Source organism: Mastigoproctus giganteus, chromosome 10, assembly GCF_048544385.1.
Source record: "Mastigoproctus giganteus isolate SK-2022 chromosome 10, ASM4854438v1, whole genome shotgun sequence".
Classification (NCBI taxonomy): domain Eukaryota; kingdom Metazoa; phylum Arthropoda; class Arachnida; order Uropygi; family Thelyphonidae; genus Mastigoproctus; species Mastigoproctus giganteus.
In genome coordinates, this window is record NC_143584.1 from 106,840,074 (window position 1) to 106,861,079 (window position 21,006).

The following is a 21,006-nucleotide window of genomic DNA, read 5'->3' on the forward strand; positions in this document are numbered from 1 at the left end:
CTGATTCATCCATTTCCTTCTTGAGTTTAAATAGGTAAAGAACTCTTTTCTGTTTTTCTTTGCATCCTTTGCCAAGGATTTCTCATAATCTGCCTTTGCCTGCCTAATCTCCTTTGTGACTTGGTTACAGACCAACTTATATCTATCATAGGCTTCCACGTCACCCATTAATTTGTATGTATCCCATGCATTTTTCTTCTCTGCCATATGTCTCATTAGTTCATCTGACAACCATTTAGGCCTGAACCTTGAACAATATTTCTTGGTTGGTATGTAAAGCCTGGTAGCTTCCAAGATTAGTTCCTTGAATGCTTCCCATTTTGAATTTGCTGTTGGTAACATCTTCAGGTGGTCCCACTGTATAGAATTTAAATACTGTCTCAGACCATCCACAATAAATCAATAAATCCACAAAAAGTGATCAACCCACAATTTCCAGTCAATATCTGCGAAGTTAAAATCCCCGTTATTAGGCGTGCCACGACTAAGACAATATGATTTACTGTCCCACTTTGTTTCTATGAACAGCTGATTAGGTACTCGGTCATTTGGCATATAACACACTCCGACTCTCAATTTTGCTTTTCCAGTGCTTATGTCACACCGAACTGACTCCAGATTGCACTGTCCATGTCAGCTGGATGCACCTCCTTCGATTTTGTTTCTCAACAGCATAATCTCTCCTCCCTTATTATCCTGTCTATACTTTCTGCACACATTGCACTCTTCGAATTCCAATTCTGCATTCCTTATAGCTGTGTGATACTTCTTTGATATCCCAACAATATCTGTCTTTGATATCTTGAAGGCAGCACATCAAATTAGTGTATTAAACTCCTAGCATTGGTGTACATGCACATGTTCTTACTCTTAGTTATCCTAACACAGCCCATTAATTTATTAGTTCCATGATAACTCCCAGCAGTCCTGGAAATCCCCAGCACGTTGCTTTCCAGGCTGCTGATCATTGTAATAGAAGTGGTGCAAGAATAACTTTCACCTCTGCCTGCGGCCACTGTTAATCTCCTATTAATGTCAACAGTGCCAACGTGTACATCAGTCGTTGTGCCCTTAAAAGATGATATCTCCTCTACATCAACTTTTGTCCCTGGCAGACATACCCTGGTCATATTCCATCTATCCCTTTTACACAATATATTAGTCTTTGGATGCCGACCTGTGCAAAATCGTTGTTAATAAAAAGTACAGACGGCGCATCCTAGATCTTCATGTGTATTCCACAACCATCAACTGATGTGAGATTGCTAGGGCTCGGCAAGAATTTCAGGGATTCTTGAATTCAAGAAAACTGTCCTGTGTTATTTGATTTATTTTAGCATTTTAATTTGATGTATTATTGTTATTGTATTTTATTTTTAACTAAATTCAGTCTGCTGTATGTTATTTGTTTAACCTATAATTTATTTATTACATTTCCGGCTAGATGATATCTCTGCCGCTTGTTAACCCCTGGCTTAGTGCCATGAAGGGTTTGTAAAGATAGGGTACCTGCATGTACCTAGGAACCTTACAATAAAGATCATATTTATTTATTATCCGTCTCCCTGACAATAGAGTCACCGACAATAAGTAACTCCTGTGGGATTCTGCCCTGAAGATTGTTGCTGTTGCCTGATGCATAAAACTGAGCTCTGGTGTTGAGTTGGACAGCTGAGAGGGCTGAGTTGGTGCCTAATTTCTTGATACTCTCTGCACCTAGCACACACAAAGAAATTCTCCATTTAGGACTGGAATTTAATTCACAACAAAGAAATTATTCCAATACGGTTCTTAAGAACAAAGCTTAGTAATACATGCCCGGAAAAATTCATAAACAATCATATAAAAAGCAATATAACCTTACAAAAACCTTATGTCACGAACTGCGCGATTCAAAGTCACAATTTTTTATGGTCTCAAACAAGCACAAGTTCAATAGCACAGAGCCCGACATGGGGATTTCCCAATATTTTTTGCATAACGACTAGCGAGTCAACAGAGCGAATTCACAAAAAAGAATGGAAATGTTAAAAAATGACAACCAACATAACAGCAGGGATTTTTCCGCACAAAAGCTCAAAAATAGCATATTATGCAAGGTTTGCCACAATTCTCTACTGAAACCATGTTATATAAGTATCATATTGCGCAAGGATTGCCACAATTTATCAATCGTGTATTACGGGGGGGGGGGGGTGTTGCCTGTATATATCTAATAAAGTGGCTACTTATTATATTTCTTGCAGTCAAAAAAGAAAATTACAGCAGAATTCATTCTTGGTCCACTGCTCCCGTCAAGCTGGCATTGTCAACTGATTGGTATATACAGTAAATTACTCATTCGGACCTCTGTTTAACAAACTCCTTTTATAGCAAATTTTTTATTCCCATTGGAAATACATTTAAAATAGTTTCAGTCAAGCGAAAAAAGTTTCAAGTAAAAAGAACGGCTTAGGAGACTTAACTGGGTACACTGTTCGAACTTTTCAGACCTGCAGGCAATTTAGGAAATTACTGCTGCTGCTAAGCAAGAATTGAGCGAGCTAAAGGGATTACCATTCTACAACTTAGTGGTACCTGGTAAAACCTATCTGACCACCTGTCCCACATATGGAGAAGTTGCGCTGGTTAACAGCGTGCAGATCAAGGGGTATTCCCAATGGGTTTTGGTTCACCTGCTGCAGTGGTGTCCAACCTTTTCCAGTACAGGGGCCATATTCAAAGATTTCTTTCGGGACCACACCGAGTGATTTGAGAAAAATTAGTGGGTTACATTTTGCATATCTTGTTACGTGTAAAAGGAAGTTTGTTTTCATGTTACCGTTTTTTTTTTCCAGGCTATTTATAAAAAATGAATATTCCCAATACTTCTATGTGCAACAAATCTATGTCACCAATTTATTTTTTAGATTTTATTAAAATTATAAAAATATGATTTTTTGTTTTTCAAAAAAATACTTTACTTTTGCCTTTAAATGCTCACTTTAGAAAATTTACAACCTGAAAGGATCACTTCTTAAGATGAATTTGAAAATTGAAATTGAAAAAATTCGAAAATTTTATTAAGTACAATACACGATTACATTTACTAAACAAAACATTTAATTTGCAAAATTTAAAATGTTGTTTTAATTCACTTTCCACACGGGCCATAGGTTAGACCTGGCTGTGAATCAACTGTAAGTGCCCCATTCAAGAATTAGAAAAGAGTGATGTTCTTTTATCCCGACAAATAATCATGTTGTTTCGTGGAAGTTCTTTATCCACATTTTTCCGTAAATTTTCCCTATCTGTTTACATGTTCATAGTACCTGAATATCTGGACACCGACATTTTGGACAGTTTCAGAAAAAAAAAAAAAAAAAAAATTCAAATTTAAGAACTAGTGACAACATAGATGTTGAGAGAAGGAAAATGAGGGCAACGAAGGTATTAAACCTTCTAAACATGAAATGTTGGCATTTGGTGAGAATGAAGTTAGAAAATTGTCAATTAGGCTTCAGTTAAATGAAAGAGATACAATTCGTGCATTTCGGGAATACCTAATCGGAGACAGTTTCGAAAAAATAGAAGAGCATTTGACGAACACTCCGAGTACGATACCAATTTCATCAAGTGAATGTGAACAAGAATTTTCACAAATGAATGTGATTGTCAGCCTAACCAGAGCTTCGTTGATGACAAAACAAATTTCTTAATTGAAATTGTAAGTCCTCCACTGATACGCTTTGATCCAGCAAATATGTAATTCATGGCTGCTTTGGAAACTTCATTCAGCAACAGACACAAACAGTAAGAAGTCAGCATAGTGTGTTGGATGAGAACTCAATAAAAATTTGGAATGTCCTATTAAAATTTTATTATGAAATATTATTTTTACTTATTTTTTTATATACTTCAATAATAAATAATAAATATAAATTTAACTGTGTATTAATATACCTAATTCGTTGTTCTTATTCCAAAAACATTACTACTAAGTAACAATATCAGGAAATAATTTTTTAGAGTACTGTATTTTTCATGTCCTTTTAATTTTCAATTTTTCCTGTTAGCAAAGAACGAGTACCACAGCACATTTTTTTACAATAAAAAAAAAAAATACTGGGTATATGCAATGCAGAGTAGATGCAGTTAAACTGACTTGCAGTGTTACCAAAAACATGACACTATCCATTTTATTTCCTACCTCCAATTTCAAATTATAGGCACATGGAGGATATTCCCCCATAATTTATTTAAAAAAATCTGAAGAGAGCTAATATGTGTGAAGGATGATACCATATAGAAACAGAAAGCTTATCCAAGTGTGAAACTTGTTATATCATTACTGAAGGAAATGTGATATTCCTGACATATTCGTTGTAACAGAATGATGCAAACTGACCAGAATTCAAAACCAGTACACTCAGAATAATTAACCATAATGTACGATATATTAGATGCATGTAATAGATTGAGTTGAGAATGTTGTGGTGCATGCTCGGGTCATATACGATCACAATCAAGAAATATTTAATACAGCAGGCCCTTGTTATAACGCGGTTCGTTTTACGCTGATTTGCTATAATGCTGTTCTTATAGTATAACCCGTATGACTATAATGCTGTCACAAATCACTATAACGTTCTTTTACAGATTGCATTTTTGGCATATTTAACGAAATTGTTTCATTTGATGGAGTCGATAGCTTGAAAATGAATAGCAAAACAGCATTAAAGTTTCCCATGCCGACTTGAGAAATTTTCCCATGCTCAGTGAAATTTTCTCACACGCTAATTTAATTGCAGTACAGTGACTTGTTACATAGCTCCGAGATTAACATTTTAAAAAATTATCAAGTATATTGCTTGTAATATTTGGGTTATATGCATTTATCCAAAGTCTAGTCATCACTGAGTACAATATTAGATATCATGCGTAAAGGGCAGTTTACTCGAACATTGTATCATAATTAATGCAACCAATGCAGTTACATTTTTGAAGAGTTAATAATGGCAGAGAATGAAAAAGCAACATCTGGATGCAGTACAAAGATTACAAATGTAAGAAAAAGACTGAATTTGAAAATTAAATTAGATGTTTTGAAGCAAATCGATTCCAGTCAATGACAAGCAGATGTGTGCCATAATTTAGGACTGGCAAGTTTAACTGTAAGAACATGTATAAAAAAATAAAGAATTTTAGCAGTGGGAAAGACAGCTGTTCCACTGCAAGCAACTAGGGCTATGCCAGCTGTTAGGATTGAAATGGAGAGACTTAACTAATTTTTTTGAAGATAATATCCAATGCAGAATTCAGTTAAGTTAAATATTATAAAAAAAAAAAAAAAAAAAAAAAAAGAGAGAGAGAGATTAGCCTATATGATGATCTGAAGAAAACTCACCTAAAAAAAAAAAAAAAAAAAGTGGAACCATTTAAAACTAGTAAGCGCTGGTTGAATAGATTTAAAATCCAGGGAGAAGCCGCAAGTGCAGATCAAGGGGCTGAAATTTTCACAAAAGAACTTAACTTATTAAAATTATTGAAGTAGGGTATTATATGTTATACTTCTCAACAAGTTTTTAACTTAGATGAAGCAGGACTTTTTTTGGAAATGAATGACTAAAATAAGTTTCATATTGAAAGAAGAAAAAAACATGCCAGGTTTCAAAGCGGTAGAGGATCGGTTGACTTTATTGTTGGGTGGTAACGCTGCAAGGATTTAAAATTAAAACCTCTTTTGGTTTACCATGAAGAGGGCCAAAGTACAACCCAATATCGACACATTTTTCATGATTAAATTCATCAATTAAATTAAATCAATTAAAATAAATTTAGATCAATTAAATTTATGATTTTAATTGGAATTTTAAGTTTACGTTGGAGCAGCATCGGCCGAAGCGGGGTCTGCCGGTACGGACGCGGTCAAAGGAAGGAAGCAACGAAGGAGATCGACTGTGACCATGTCGAGCATTTCCGTGCCCCTCGCCGTCGATACGTAAGTAGTTACCACATAATTATATATGTATGTAATGCAGAATATTTTATATGTACAAATATTTGAATATTAAATATTTTGACTGACATTTGTGCACCTTTTCACTACCGTTTATTATTAATTAGGAAATATCCTATGGCACCAACTGCAACTCACAAATACATGTTACCTTATGGGAATGTGGTGCTCGCTTAGTGCGGATTCACTTAGCGATCTGTTTTTTATGGAATGAATTACCAGCGTTAAGCGGGGGTCACCTGTACTTAAATTTCCTCTTTAAAGCCTTTCATCTTGCCTAAGTGCTGTATTTTCTCAAACTAATTATAATTACAGTATTAATTTATGGTATAAAGAAAAGATAAAGGTTTTTTTATAGTTATTGTTCATATAATCATAACCTCAATTTTTTATGATTCTATCAGCTTGATCAAACTTCTTTGTATGACTTGCTCCAAATGATATTTGGCTGCTTCAAAAAGGAAGGGGATTCAATTTTGTACTTTCAGTACTGTACCATCACTTAAAGGACATCAAGAAGAATGTGAGAGACTCTGAAATCAATTCCAAAGAGGAATTACATTAATATTTTCAGCAATGTCAACAATGCTGGAATAAGCGTATTGCCTTCCAAACCACAGCACTACTACTTGGAAGGGAAACAATAATCATTGAGATGTATACGTTCAAGTATATTTATTAAAATTTAGTCTTGTTACTTACTAATCACATCTCATGTAGGAATGTACCTTGTGAAACAGACAAAGCAAGTACAAATGCTGTAGGCACACAATCTGCTTTAACAGAAATAACAGGCTTCAAAGTATTTTTAAATATGCTAAATTTATGATTATTATTTTTGATTATTACAATTAATAATCAAAATAATAATCATTTATAATAGGTTAGGGAAAAAATTGCCATAAACAACAGCATTAGCATTTAATTTTTTATTCCATGGCTTTAGCCACGAAACAGCAAAAGATATCTAAAGAATTCTGCGTGATTTTTTTTTTTTAATTTTACAGTGTAATGAAAATATAACAATTCAAATTAAATTCATAACCATTGAGATGATAATCAATGCAAGTACTAATTGAAATTTTATCAATAACTGGAAACTGCAGTGATTTCAAATAGTTAACCATAATAGTCTGAGTTCTGGATGTAATAAAACAGGACTACAAAGAAATATTATCTGTATTTAATACCTTTAAGGAACAACAGATCACAGTATTCTGTACTACTGCACATCAAAATACACAATATAAGAAAACACTAATTATGTTTTTTTCTTTACTTGGGTGCCATTCAGATATATGTACATGTACTGTCTTAAATGGGGAAAAAATTAACAGACTTTATGGAAATAATAACACTTTTGATATTTCAATATGAATCATATTTACATGTGTCATGGAGTTATGAGATATTATATTTCAACCACTTATCAATTTCAATTTTCAGAAAAAAGTCAACTTAAGTTTTTTTTCCTATTATTTTTATTTAAAAACATTTCATGAATTTTATTTTCATACAGTCAATCCACTACCTTTGCTTAAAAGAAATAATACGAAGTGCCAGCCAATGAAATGAATAGAGCACCTGACAATTAAAAATATAACAATCAAACTAATCAAATATTAATTATTTTTAATGTCTTCCTATAAGAAAAACAGAAAGAGAGTAATATATTATTTTTATTAGAAAAACTATTTGCTGTATCATCACTGCAACTAATAAACATGTTCTAAGAATTCTGAAGTGTCATTTTGACAGAAGTTATTAATATTGTATACTCATTTTAACTACCATTTAAGTTGACAAAAAAAAAAAAAAAAAATACACACACGCACACAGACATTTTTTAAAATGTGCAAGTCCTGACAACAAAACAAAAAAAAAATTCCTCAAAAAACAAAAAAAAAACAGACACATTGCATGTTTATTGACTGAGATTAGGATGGTACTGGTAATATATAAATAACAGTAATAATAGAGCAGTAGAAAAAGTTATCACTGACAGTTATGATGATTAATTTTTAGAGTCACAATTTTCTATGCAGTATAAATGCAAATAAATGTTGTAATTATAATAACAGTTATTTTTAAAGTACATACATAAAAATGTGCAAACTGAGCTACTCACATAACATAGCATATGTAAATAAAATAATAAGAATGAAATGCCATGTTCTCAGATGAAAGACTTCATAAGTACTGTTTCAATAGTATGTATATTATAGAGTATAATGTCTTGCTGATGACTAAAATGATATGCACTGATGATGTAGCAAAGTCAATAGTAAGACAGTGCTGAAAAGTAATAAAAATTATATGTAATTCACATTGCATGTTAAATAATAGCAAAGATTTAAAATTAGAAGTTACATTACAAAAGGGATTTTATACTTCATTCTATACCATAAAGTCATAATGATATAAGAGGTGTGGCTAGAAAGTTCCAAGGATGACTATGGGAAAAAAAAAAAAAAAAAGGAAGAAAAAAACTGAAAATTTCATCCTCATTCATTTTACTTTTCCTTTCAGAGCCTTACACACCTCAATCAAGTCTCCTCTAACATGTCGTTTCCAAGCTGTGCAACACTTGTATTATGTTATAGTATGTTTCTTCATCTATCGTTACATCAGTTGCAAGTTGCTGAGTAGTAGTAGTAGTGGCATGTGATGCAAGAAAGCAAGTGTATGAGCTTATGCAGCATCAGCAAAAAAAAAAAAAAAAAAAATCACACCATTCCCTCCAAATGCCTGTCCAGTTCCTCCTTAAATTTATTTAACCTATCAACTTCCAAGACAGACGGAAGTTTGTTCCAGCAATTAACCACCCGCTGGCTAAAGGCAAATTTCCGCACATCTATTCTACATCTGTCTTTTCATAATTTGAATTTATGCCCCTTAAGTTCGTAATCTGAACAAGTGGAAGGATTTCATCAGAATTCAGCGTGCTCAACCCATTCAAGGCCTTATACACATCAATCAGATCACTGCGCAGTGCCTAGTCTCCAGCCACTGCAATTTGCAGAACTTAAGCCTCTCTTGGTAAGAGGAACCCTTCATTCCCCTCACCAATCTTGTTGCCCTTCTCTGTACACGCTCAAGCAAATCTACATCCTTCCTAAAATGAGGCCTTCAGACCTGTATGCAGTACTCAAGGCATGGCCTGACCATTGCCTTATACAGAGGGACAATTACCTCCTTTTCCCTGCTAGCAAAATTCCTATACAGTGGTACCTTGGATTACGAGTAACTTGGTATGCGAGTGTTTTGCAAGACGAGCAAAAATTTTTAATAAATTTTAACTTGATAAACGAGCGAGGTCTTGCAATACGAGTACAGTCAGTTCTCGTATAACACGTGTTTACACTACACGAATTCGATCATACACGATTTATAAATGGGGGAACGATATCTTATATAACACGAACCGAATTCGCTTATGCACAATTAGCCTTTGCGTTTACAAGAAATGGCAGTCGAACGCAGAATCACCCCAACCGAACGCAACTCGATAGGAATGAAGAGAAGATTTTGAAAATGTATTTATGGTTTTTTATATCCATGAAGGGGAAACACATTTCACCATAATAACGTGAAAACCAACAATTCCAGCTAGTATAATCGCAAATGCAATTAGATCGAGTTTACTACCAGTTTATAACAGATTCCACTAGCAGGAACGCAACTGGAAATTGTTTTATGGTAGTAACCCCTAGAAATGTGCTTTAGTAAAATGTGAGGTGTTAATAGTGTATCTCCGCCTTTATGGTGTTGTTTATTCAGTTGCTACACGCGGGCAGCTTTGTTTATGTGTATCAAGCGTGCCTCCTCGTTTTGTAATAGTGCGAGCGATGAATCTGATTTCCGTGAAATCCTCAAAAGGAGGCAAAAGCAAGCGTCATTGGAAAGATTCCTTGTTAAAGTCGCACAAAAAGAAAAAATCAACAGATAGCAGTGATTCCATTAGAGACAGTGAAAGTCGTCCTACCCAATAATTAATAAATTCGATTGCTTTATATATATTAAATTTAAATATTAAAAATATAAAAAGGTATGTATTTTGTATTAATCATTTTTACAGTATATGAATATTTTTGAGTTTTGGAACAAATCATCTGGGTTTCCATTATTTCTTATGGGGAAATTCGCTTTGATATACGAGTGCTTTGGATTACGAGCACGTTTCCGGAACGAATTATGATCGCAAACCAAGGTACCACTGTATATCATTGACAAAACCCCATGACCTGCCCTGGCAGTCTGTCCGCATTGCTCAGAAAACTTCATATCTGACTACACAATTACTCCCAGGTCTTTTTTATGTTCTATCACCTTAAGTGTAGTACCACAAAGTTGGTACGTTTCTCTGGGTTACTTCTACCCATATGCAGTACTTTGCATTTGTCAAGGTTAAACTTCAGTTGCCACTTCTTAGCCCATCTGCCCAAATTATCTAGATCCTGTTGCAGTAGCACACTGCCATTACTGTCATTAACAACCCAGCCAACCTTTGTATCATCTGCAAACTTTGACACTAAGCCTGATATACCTTCATAAATATCATTGATAAATATACAAAACAACAATGGGCCCAACACTGAACCCTGTGGGACTCCACTAATAACATTAGTCCACGAAGAGGAGCACCCATTGATTACCACCCTGTCTTCTCCCACTCAACCATCCTTTTATCCATTGTAGCAACTTACCCTTAATACCATTCTGCTCCAATTTGTACAACAGTCTTCCATGCGCAACAGTGTCAAAAGCTTTTCTGAAATCCAAATATATGATATCAAAATTATTTTTTGCATCCAGTCCGTTTGTAACCACATCATAATATCCTATCAAATTTGTCAGACAAGACTTTCCCTTAACAAACCTATGCTGTGTCTGGATTATTGTCTAGATGATCCTGCAATGCATCTTTAACCAGTGACACCATTATTTTACCCGGAACAGAAGTTAAACTAACTGGTCTGTAATTACTCGTGTCACTCTTCGATCCCCCTTTGTGAATTGGGGATACATTTGCACATCTCCAGTCCGTGGGTACCTCCCCTGAGTCCAAGGACGCTCTCATAATTATGGCGTTGTGTTAGTTGCTTTGCCGCCTCCTTTAATATAACTGGATAGATCCCATCCACCCCAGGTGTTTGTTTAACTTCAACAATTTCTCCTCCACTTTGCTCTCAGTTATTACAAAATCATTAACCACCCTGCTACAATTTGATAACCTTTTGGCATTTTCAAACCTTAATAATTCATAAATGATATTAATAACAATTGCAACTGTTATTCATATCTGTTGCATTGGTGGGCTGATTTTATTTTGTTTTATTTTATTTTGCTAAACAACTTAGTACATAGCTCTACTGGGTTGTTTAACATTCGAAATGCAGTGATTCCATTGCCACTGTTTGCTGTATGGCCTTTTGATGTGTGAGATTCAATGGTCAGTCTATTTTAATTAATTTTTTTGTCATCGGTTTTTATATTTGATTTATAGATTTATTTATATTTCACAAAATTCAAGTCTGAGTGCTGTCAAGGGTGTACCACTAACTTTCAATTTAACTTCTCTTCTGTAACACCCTTATTTTTAAGTTATTATCCCCTCTCTTCTATTTTTGCTGCCATAGCTACCAGTTTTCTTTGTTTATTGCTTCTTACTTGGAATCCCACACTGTGGGTGAATTTTTAATTTGCAAATTCTGTTTTCAAACATGTGGTGGGTAATGCTTTGTAGGCACTGATGTTAGCCTTGCTATTTTATTTTCTTTTTTCTATTGTCTTACCATTTTATTTTTAATTATTATTACTTTTACTATTCTATGTAATTTAAAATTATTTGTTATTATGTGTGTGGAGATGTATTATGTATTATAACCCCTTCCCCAATTATGCAAGACCAGACGAACTTTTCATTGCAATACAGAAAGTTTAAGCCTATATATTAATATTACTACTAATCCAATCCATCTACATGGACATCGCCACTCCACTACTTTGAGCAGAGAAATTACAACAAAATGAACACCTGATGCATACCAGTTTTTCAATTTCTGTTGTCCCAATAACAGGTTTCCCATTTATATTATATCTTAATGCTTTTGATAGTAAGGACAAGGGCATTTTTTTTTTTGCTAAAACTGGCATCCAAAAATTTACTTATCGTAGCATAAACAGCAGTGTTCATACAGAATTTAATGAAGTTTATAGGCATACCATTTGTTATTAAAACAGATTTTAACCTGGATAATGCAGATGATCTGATCTGAGGTGTTACTAATTCATATCAACCAAAGGTTGATATGAATATGATTTTGTTGATTCATACATTTAGCATTAGCATTAGTAGAGGCATATGATGCAAGAAAGCAAGCTTATGCAGCATCAGCCAGAAAAAAAAAACAAAAAAACTTCCACTTCACCCCTCCGTTCGTTTGAAATACCTGTCCAGCTGAGCCTTAAATTTATTCAGGCTATCAACTTCCACAACAAGGGATGGAAGTTTGTTCCACCAACCAACTACCCGCTGGCTAAAGGCAAATTTCCGGACATCTATCCTACATCTGTCTTTCCTCAATTTGAATTTATGCCCTCTCAGGTGATGATTCTGAGCAAGAGGAAGAATCCCATCAGCATTGAGCATGCTCAAACCATTCAAGGCTTTATACACCTCTATCAGATCACCTCGCCGATGCCTAGTCTCCAGACACTGTAATTTGCAAAACTTAAGCCTTTCTTCGTAAGAGCAACCCTTTGTTCCATTCACTAACCTTGTTGCCCTTCTCTGTACTCGTTCCAGCAGCTCTACATCCATCTTGAAATGAGGCCTCCAGACCTGTATACAGTACTCAAGGTGTGGCCTGACCATTGCCTTATACAAGGGAATAATCACCTCCTTATCCCTGCTAGAAAAATTCCTGTATATCATTGATAAGACACCATGAGCTACTCTTGCAGCCCGTCTGCACTGCTCAGAGAACTTCATATCTGCCTGCACAATTACCCCCAGGTCCTTTTCATTCTCTACTTTCCCATATGAAGTACTTTACATTTGTCAATGTTAAACTTCATTTGCCACCTCTCCAGATCCTGTTGCAGCAGCATAGTGTCAGTAGTGTCCTTAACAACCCTGCCAACTTTTGTATCGTCTGAAAACTTGGACATTAAGCTTGATATACCCTCATCAATATTATTTATAAATACAGTAAACAATAATAGACCCAACACTGAACCCTGAGGGACTCCACTAATAACATTAGTCCACGATGAGCAGTATCCATTGATTACCACTCTCTGTCTTCTCCCCCTCAACCACCCCTTTATCCATAGCAGCAATTTGCCTCCAATGCCACACTGCTCCAATTTGTGCAGCAGTCTTCCATGTGCAGCAGTATCAAAAGCCTTTCTAAGATCCAAGTATATAATATCAAAGTTATTCCCTGTATCCAGTTCTTTTGTGACTGCATCATAGTATCCAATCAAATTGGTCAGGCAAGACTTCCCCATAACAAAACCATGCTGTGTCCGAGCTATAACGGAAGTCTTGTCTAGATGATCCTGCAATGCTTCTTTAACCAGTGCCTCCATTAATTTTCCTGGAACAGAAGTTAAACTCACAGGTCTATAATTACTTGTGTCAGCCTTTGATTCTCCTTTGTTTGGTTGATATGAATTAAATTAAATGAAATTAAGAGAATTAAATTATATGAAATTAGAAACTTAAATTAAATGAAATTAAGAAAATTAAATGAACATACATTATCTGACATATAAGTATCACAGTTTGTAAGGTAAGACATTTATTCAGTTATTACTATTTCAGTTACTACTAGTATAAAAATAAAGTTAAAATATTAAGTTATTATTACTATAAAAATTAAGTTTCCGATTGTTACATAAAAAAATGGTGTATTTTTGTTAGCTTTTGGAATGTAACTCTCCCTTTTTTTGTACTGGTTTTTAGTCCTGTATAACACAGTTTTGCATTACACGAGATTTTGTAGTAACCAAACTACTGAGTTATATGACGGTTACTGTATTCATAATGCTCTACAGCTACTGATGTTTGATTTACTCATTTTCTTCCTTTTTTTATTCTCTTTCTTTTAAGTTTATTTTTACACACACACACACACACACACACACACACACACACACACACACACACACACACACACACACACACACACACACACACACACACACACACACAGCTCATCCTGCTATAACATGCCATCTTATAACACATTCCATTTACATGCATATTTATTTCAACCCTTGTAGCCATAATGTGTGTGAAAATTTGAAGTAATAGTAGTAGTAATGAAAAATGATGCAAATAAGCAAGTTTATATGCCATCAACCAAAAAAAAAAAACACCTCTGAACCCTAAAGAATTTGTGTAGTTCTCCTTTGAATTTATTCAAACCATCCACTTCCAACAACAGCAGATGGAAGCCTATTCCAACAATCAACCATCCACACATCTTGTGGATGGTTGATTCACATCTTTCATTCTCCTCTACCCTGAGTGTAGACTAAGGGTAGTGGAGAATGAAAAAGAATTGGGGAGAATTGTGCAGTCAGATATGAAGCTTTTGGGGCAGTGCAGACAGGCTGCCAGAGCAGCTCATGGGGTCTTGTCAACGATATACAGGAATTTTGCTAGCAAGGATAAGGAGGTGATTATCTCTTTGTATAAGGCAATGGTCAGATCCAGATGTCTAGTATCATTGTTGTGTGCTCTGGGATTTCTCCCATTTGCTGCTGAGTCCTCTGTAGTGGGCATAGCCCAAGCCGTTACTTCAAGAAGCCATTACTTCTTGTTCGGCCAACGGTTGAACTTGTTCTGCCGTTGGCCGAACCCAACAGGTGTATAGCAGCCAGGTGCACCAGGTCTAATGCCCCTGATCCCCATCCCTAGCTGTGTGGAGGCACCCCAGGTTCTACTATCGATGACTCTTTACTGGGATCCCAGGGTAGATGGGGGTCCCAAGTAGTAAGTGAAAGGAGTTGGTGATAGTAGGAGAAGCTGGGAATGGGAGAAGGCAGCATTCCCCAGAAAACTAAGTGATGAGAGTAACAACAGATTACAGATTGTAAAGATGGACAGCGAGTCGATCCCACCCTGGAAAGGGGTCAGCAAGTCAACCTAGTGGAGGATTACAAGAGGGGTTGATATCCCACCCTCTAAGGGTTAGCGAGTGGTTCTCTGGTAGGGAGCCTACTAGGCCGAAGCCTGTTTTCCACTCAGCATGACTGAGTCAGATTACGTAATCCAACCCCAATATGGGGTTAGTTGCCATGGTCTAGAGCAGGGGGGGTGGCCACAAGTCGATTGTGGCTTTAATTTCGGTCGATCACGACGAATTTTAAATATATATAAAAATAGATTAGTCAAAATTTAAATATTATTATTATTATGTGCCCCACTGCATATGCTTATTACAAATCCGTTGAACCACGTGACTACTCTTGTTGCCACGCAGCCAGCTAGAGGATGTTGTGAAAATTCATGCAGTTACGTTGTGGAAAGCATAGTGTCAAATTCTTATTTAGCCATCTTAATATTAATAACTGGACAGTACTTATACATTAATTTAATACCCTTTGATTTAAAATGAATACTACGAAAAAGAGTAAAACGTATCATTTTCATCAAGAGTGGGAACTAGAATACTTTTTTGTAATGACAAAAGAAAAATGTTGTTTGATTTCAAATGTTTCCATGGCTATACCCGAAAAGGGAAATTTAGAAAGGCACTTCGACACACTCCATAGTAAACACCAATCGAATTTTCTGCCAATAGTGATCTTAGAAATAATAAATTAAAAGAACTTAAATCCAGATTATTCGCACAACAAAATTTCTTCATAACACCTAAAGCCATAACTGTAGTATCATTTAAAGTGAGTCATCTTCTTGCAAAGAAATGCAAACCATTTTCTGATGGTAAATTCATCAAAGACGCATTTTTTGAAATAACAGATTCTCTTTTTGAAAATTTTAAGAACAAAAATTAAATTATAAGCGCTCTTCAAGATCTGTAATTATCTCGAAATACTGTGAAGCGAAACATCGAAAAAAACTTAGAAAATGTGAGGAAACAATTGCATGCTCATATTGCAAATTGTGTGTCCTTTTCTTGACAACTGGTAGAATCTACAGACATCAGTGATACAGCTCAATTGCTTGTTTTTATTCGTATGATTTTCGATGATTCTACCACTAGAGAAGAACTGCCGGGTATGGTTTCGTTAAAAGAAAGAACTAGAGATCTTGATTTATTTAATGCATTCAAAAATTTTAATGAAAAAATTAAATTACCACTATTTAAGTTCGTATCAATAACAACAGATGGAGCCAAATCAAAGATGGGGCATCTTAACGGATTCATCGCATTGTGCCAAAAGGATGATGAATTCCCAGATTTTTTGAGTTACCACTGTATTCACACGTCTGTGTGAATTAGCCTTTTCGTATTTGAATTCCTGTTTGAAGAATCACTGTACTCTTACAGACTTGCATATAGAAGATTCTTTATGGTTGGCCTTATCACAGTTTATCCGCGATTTTGAAAGCTTGGCAGATGACACGAAAACACAAACTTCACATAAATTAAAAATTTAAAAATGTATGAATTTAAAATAAGAATTCTGAATTGTATTTAATTTTAAAATTTATAAACAACAATTTTCAATATGTGTTGATTAACTTTTTTAATCATGCAATGAAATTCTTCAGATGGTAGATCGCAGCACATTTTGAAGAAAAAAAGTAGATCATATCACAAATTCAGTTGGTCACCCCTGGTCTAGAGCGTCTTCTGAGTTCGGTAGTCATTGCCAGTGGGTTCCTCTTGTTGGGAATTCTCCAGGCCACACCTTGAGTACTGCATACAGGTCTGGAGACCTCGTTTTAGGAATGTTTTTGGAGCTGCTGGAAAAAGTACATAGAAGGGCAACGAGATTGGTGAGGGGCACCAATGGGGTAATCTTACAAAGAAAGGCTTTAGTTCTGCAAATTGCAGAGTCTGATTGCCAGGCAGGAGACCTGCAAGGTGATCTGACTGCGGTGTATAAGGCATTGAATGGGTTGAGCAGGCTCAATTCTGATGAGATTCCTCCTCTTTCTCAGATTACGAACCTGAGTGGGCATAAATTCAAATTGAGGCAAGACAGTTGTAGAACAGATGTGCGGAAATTTGCCTTTAGCCAGCAGGTAGTTGACTGCTGGAACAAACTTCCATCTGTCATTGTGGAAAGTGATAGCTTAAATTAAGTAAATTCAAGAAATAACCGGACAAACTTTTGGAGTGAATGGGTGGTTGAAATGGGAAGTTTTTTTTTTTTTTTTTTGGGTGATGTTGTATAAGCTTGCTTTCTATCATCATGTGCCTCTACTAATTGTAAAGCATGCTAATAATCGATCCTGCCAACAGCCTTCCTCAATTTGAATTTATGCCCCTTCAGCAAGTGAAAGAATACCAATAATGTTCAGCTTAATCAATCCATTGAAAGCTTTAAACGCCTCAATCAGATCTCCCTGCAGGTGCCTAGTCTCGAGATACAGAAATTTGCAGAATTGAAGCATTAAGATAAGAGCACCCTTTTGTTCTCTTAACCAATCTGGTTGCCTTTCTCTGCATTGGATCAAGCAGATCTATGTCCTTCATGAAGTGAGGCCTTCAGACGTGTATACAGCTCTCAAGGTGCAGTCTAACCATGGCCTTATACAAAGGCATAATCAGCTCCTTATCCCTGCAAGCAAAGTTTCTGTATATTATTGACAAAATCCCCATGAACTGTCCTGGCAGCATGTCTGCACTGCTCAGAAAATTTCATGTCTGACTGCACAATTAGTTCCAGGTCTTTTTCATTCTATACTATCTTGAGTGTAATAGAGCACTTGATAAGTTACTCTGGGGTTACTGCTACTCGTGCAGTACCTTGCATTTGTCAATATTAAACTTCAACTGCCATTTCTCAGCCCATCGACCCAATTTTCCTAGATCTTGTTGCAGTAGCTCACTTTGACTGTCATTAACCATCCTGCCAACCTTTGTATCAATTGCAAACTTAGACATTAGGCCTGATATACCACTCATCAATATTATTGATAAATACTTAAAACAAGAATGGACCAAGCACTGAACCGTGAGGACCTCCACTAATAACATTAGTCCACAAAGAGCAGTGCCCATCTCTGATAACAATCTCTGTCTACTTAACCATCCCTTTATTCACAGCAGTAACTTGCCTTTAATGGCACATTGCTCCAGGTTGTACAGCAGTCTTTTATGTATAACAGTATCTAAAAGTTTACTGAAATCCAAGTATATGATGTCAAAATAATTTTTTGCATCCAGTTCCTTTGTCAGTGCACCAAAATAACCAACCAGAATGGCTACATAAGAATGCTCACTGACAAATCCATGCTGTGATTACAGTATAACTGCATGCCTGTCCTGCATTACTTCTTTGACCAGTGATTCCATTATTTTTCCATTATTTAAGCTAACAGGTCTGTAATATTCATGTCATCTTTTGATCCCTCTTTATGAATTGGGGATATATTTGCAATCGCCTGTCCACTGGGACCTCCCCTGAATCCAAGGATGCTCTCATAATTGGGGTCTGGAAAATTTATCGCTCACAATTCACCGCCAGCAATTAATTGCTAGCAGTTTATCACATAAACAATTTATAGCCTACAAATGATCGCTAGCATATTTTACCATCTAGAAGCAATGAGATGTGTTTGGTCAAATCATAAAAAGTTATTTTTTATTTAAGTTTCTGCCTTAAGCTATGATTAGCATATTTTTGGAATTCTATGAACTATGAGGGAATAGTACGGAAATAAAAAAACACATGTATGGAAATATGTAATTTAATACGTAGATTATGTATTTTGATAGTTACATGTATCACAAAAATAGTAAAAAATCCATTATTTAAACAATATAACAATTGGTTAATTTTAAACTAAACTAATTATAACATTAAAAAACTGTAATATTTATAACACATTATTACTAATTTACTTAGTAATAATTTAATTAGTACATTATTAATAAGAAATATTATTTGCTATACCTCTTAGATAATCAACAATATCACCCCATTCATCGTATGCAATAACAAGCCTTTTAATTCGTTCATCACAATTGCGATACTTCTTTTTTTTTGTTCCCCGGATCACTTCCACGTAAATATTGTTCAATGCGCATTTCGTTAATACTTTGTTCTTTTTTAACGCAATCGATAAATTTCTAAATGTTGGGATGATAAGCAGCAACTTGTTCCTCAACTCTTCTTTGCCACCCTTCAACAGAATTATTCGTTCTTGGTAATCCTTCAAGAACAAGATGGTGTATTTTCCACACTTCAAGGGAATACTTTGGTGGTCGACGAATATGTCGTATGGTTGGGCGTCCAATCCATGTATCCTCAAAATAATCAACAACTTCTTGCGGTTCTGGAGGAAAAACACCATTTTTACACAAATGTTCAAAAACGACTGTTCACAATAGGTGTGGGCACAAATGCAATTGCTGCCATAATTCACATATTTAAAGCAAAATTAGCATCAGTTTCATAACGTTATTTCAATCCATTATTCTGAATGGAACGAAAAATACATTGTCAAAAGTGAAAAAAACAACCCTGTTGCGAAGCATCAGGAAAAACTCTTCTGCAAGCATTCATCATTGCCGTCTCAAAATCTATAATTATTGATTGAGAACATAGCCATTGAGAATATAGAACAATACTTTCAGCTGCTGTAGTAGAGATACATACGTTTCCTCAGACTTTTTAGGCAATAATGCATAAACTAATGGAAGCAATATTTTGTCCTTGAATCCATGTATCATATACAGCTGATAAAAAAAGTAGGGGAACAGTTTTGAAAGTCCCATCGGCATAACAGTGTTCACTTCACGGTAACAACTGCAAATTTCTTTTCATACTGAAAATTAACATATGATTGTCCTCAGGTCCAGAATCAAATTGTAGAAACAATTCTCCATTGCATGATGTTTTATATTCTTCTGTAAAAACTATGTCTCTATGATGCGTTGGAAGAACTGGGCCATCAAAATTTCGATTTCTTATATTTTGGATTGTTCGTTTCATTGTATCTACACTTGGAAGCTTTGGGGCTGCTGCTTGGCCACAGGTTCTCAAAACATTTGAAATAATACTATGAGGCATATTATTTGTTGTTTCTGCATAAGTTCGAATGGTATCAAGAAGTTGTGCTGCCTAAACTCCTGCTGTGTCTCCACAATGATTTAACGATTGTGTTATCTACTGTAGCAACTCGAGCAGCACATTTGGTTTTTCCGTAATTTTGACACTTCCAATGAATTTTTGTTTCATTTTGTCTGTCTTTATAAAACAAATGTCCACTAAAGCACAATTTCGGTTTTCCTTTTTCTGATTTCAAAAATTCCACCAACATGATGCGTTCACAAACTCAAAAGGATGAAAAATAAACTCAAAATAAGAAAATGTTGTGATTGTAAGAGATTATAAACATATAAGTACCTCCCTATTTGGCACGCCTTACCTCCACTATCCCAAAACATGCTACTTAAGTTAAAGGAATTAAGTAGGTACCTACCTAATTCCAATTTTGGAAAATAACAGGCAATTAAATTAAAGCACCTGCAATGGTATGTATTTCTAGGAAATGTATACCTAGCATATAACTTCCATTTTTAGCTGCACTTAATTCTCAAATAACACCTATAGAAAAACCTTATTTTCAATTTAAAATGACCAATAAATTTATATAAATTATATGTATTGCCTGGCGATAAAATATGCCAGCAATCATTTGTAGGCTATAAATTGTTTATGTGATAAACTGATGCGGTGGTAAACTGCTAGTGATTAATTGCTGGCGGTGAATTGCGGGCGATAAACTTTCCCAGACTCCTCATAATTATGGTTAAGGGTTTGCTTACCTCCTTTGCTGCCTCCCTTAATAA

At 35.2% G+C, this 21,006-nt stretch overlaps 1 protein-coding gene across 9 annotated transcripts in view; it reads right to left on the bottom strand.

Annotated features, from left to right (window-relative positions):
• Positions 1-1,646: 1,646 nt before the first annotated feature.
• LOC150079208 (uncharacterized) overlaps positions 1,647-21,006 on the bottom strand; it is a 258,857-nt gene continuing 239,497 nt past the window's right edge. For 6 of the 9 annotated variants that reach the window (XR_016547519.1, XR_016547521.1, XR_016547523.1 and 3 more), the window contains one exon: positions 8,234-8,293. The gene's annotated coding sequence lies outside the window, so the exon portion shown is untranslated. Of the gene's footprint in view, positions 1,717-8,233; positions 8,294-21,006 lie in introns of those variants that run through there. The other 3 variants (XM_090382560.1, XR_016547518.1, XM_090382559.1) reach the window with 3 other exon arrangements.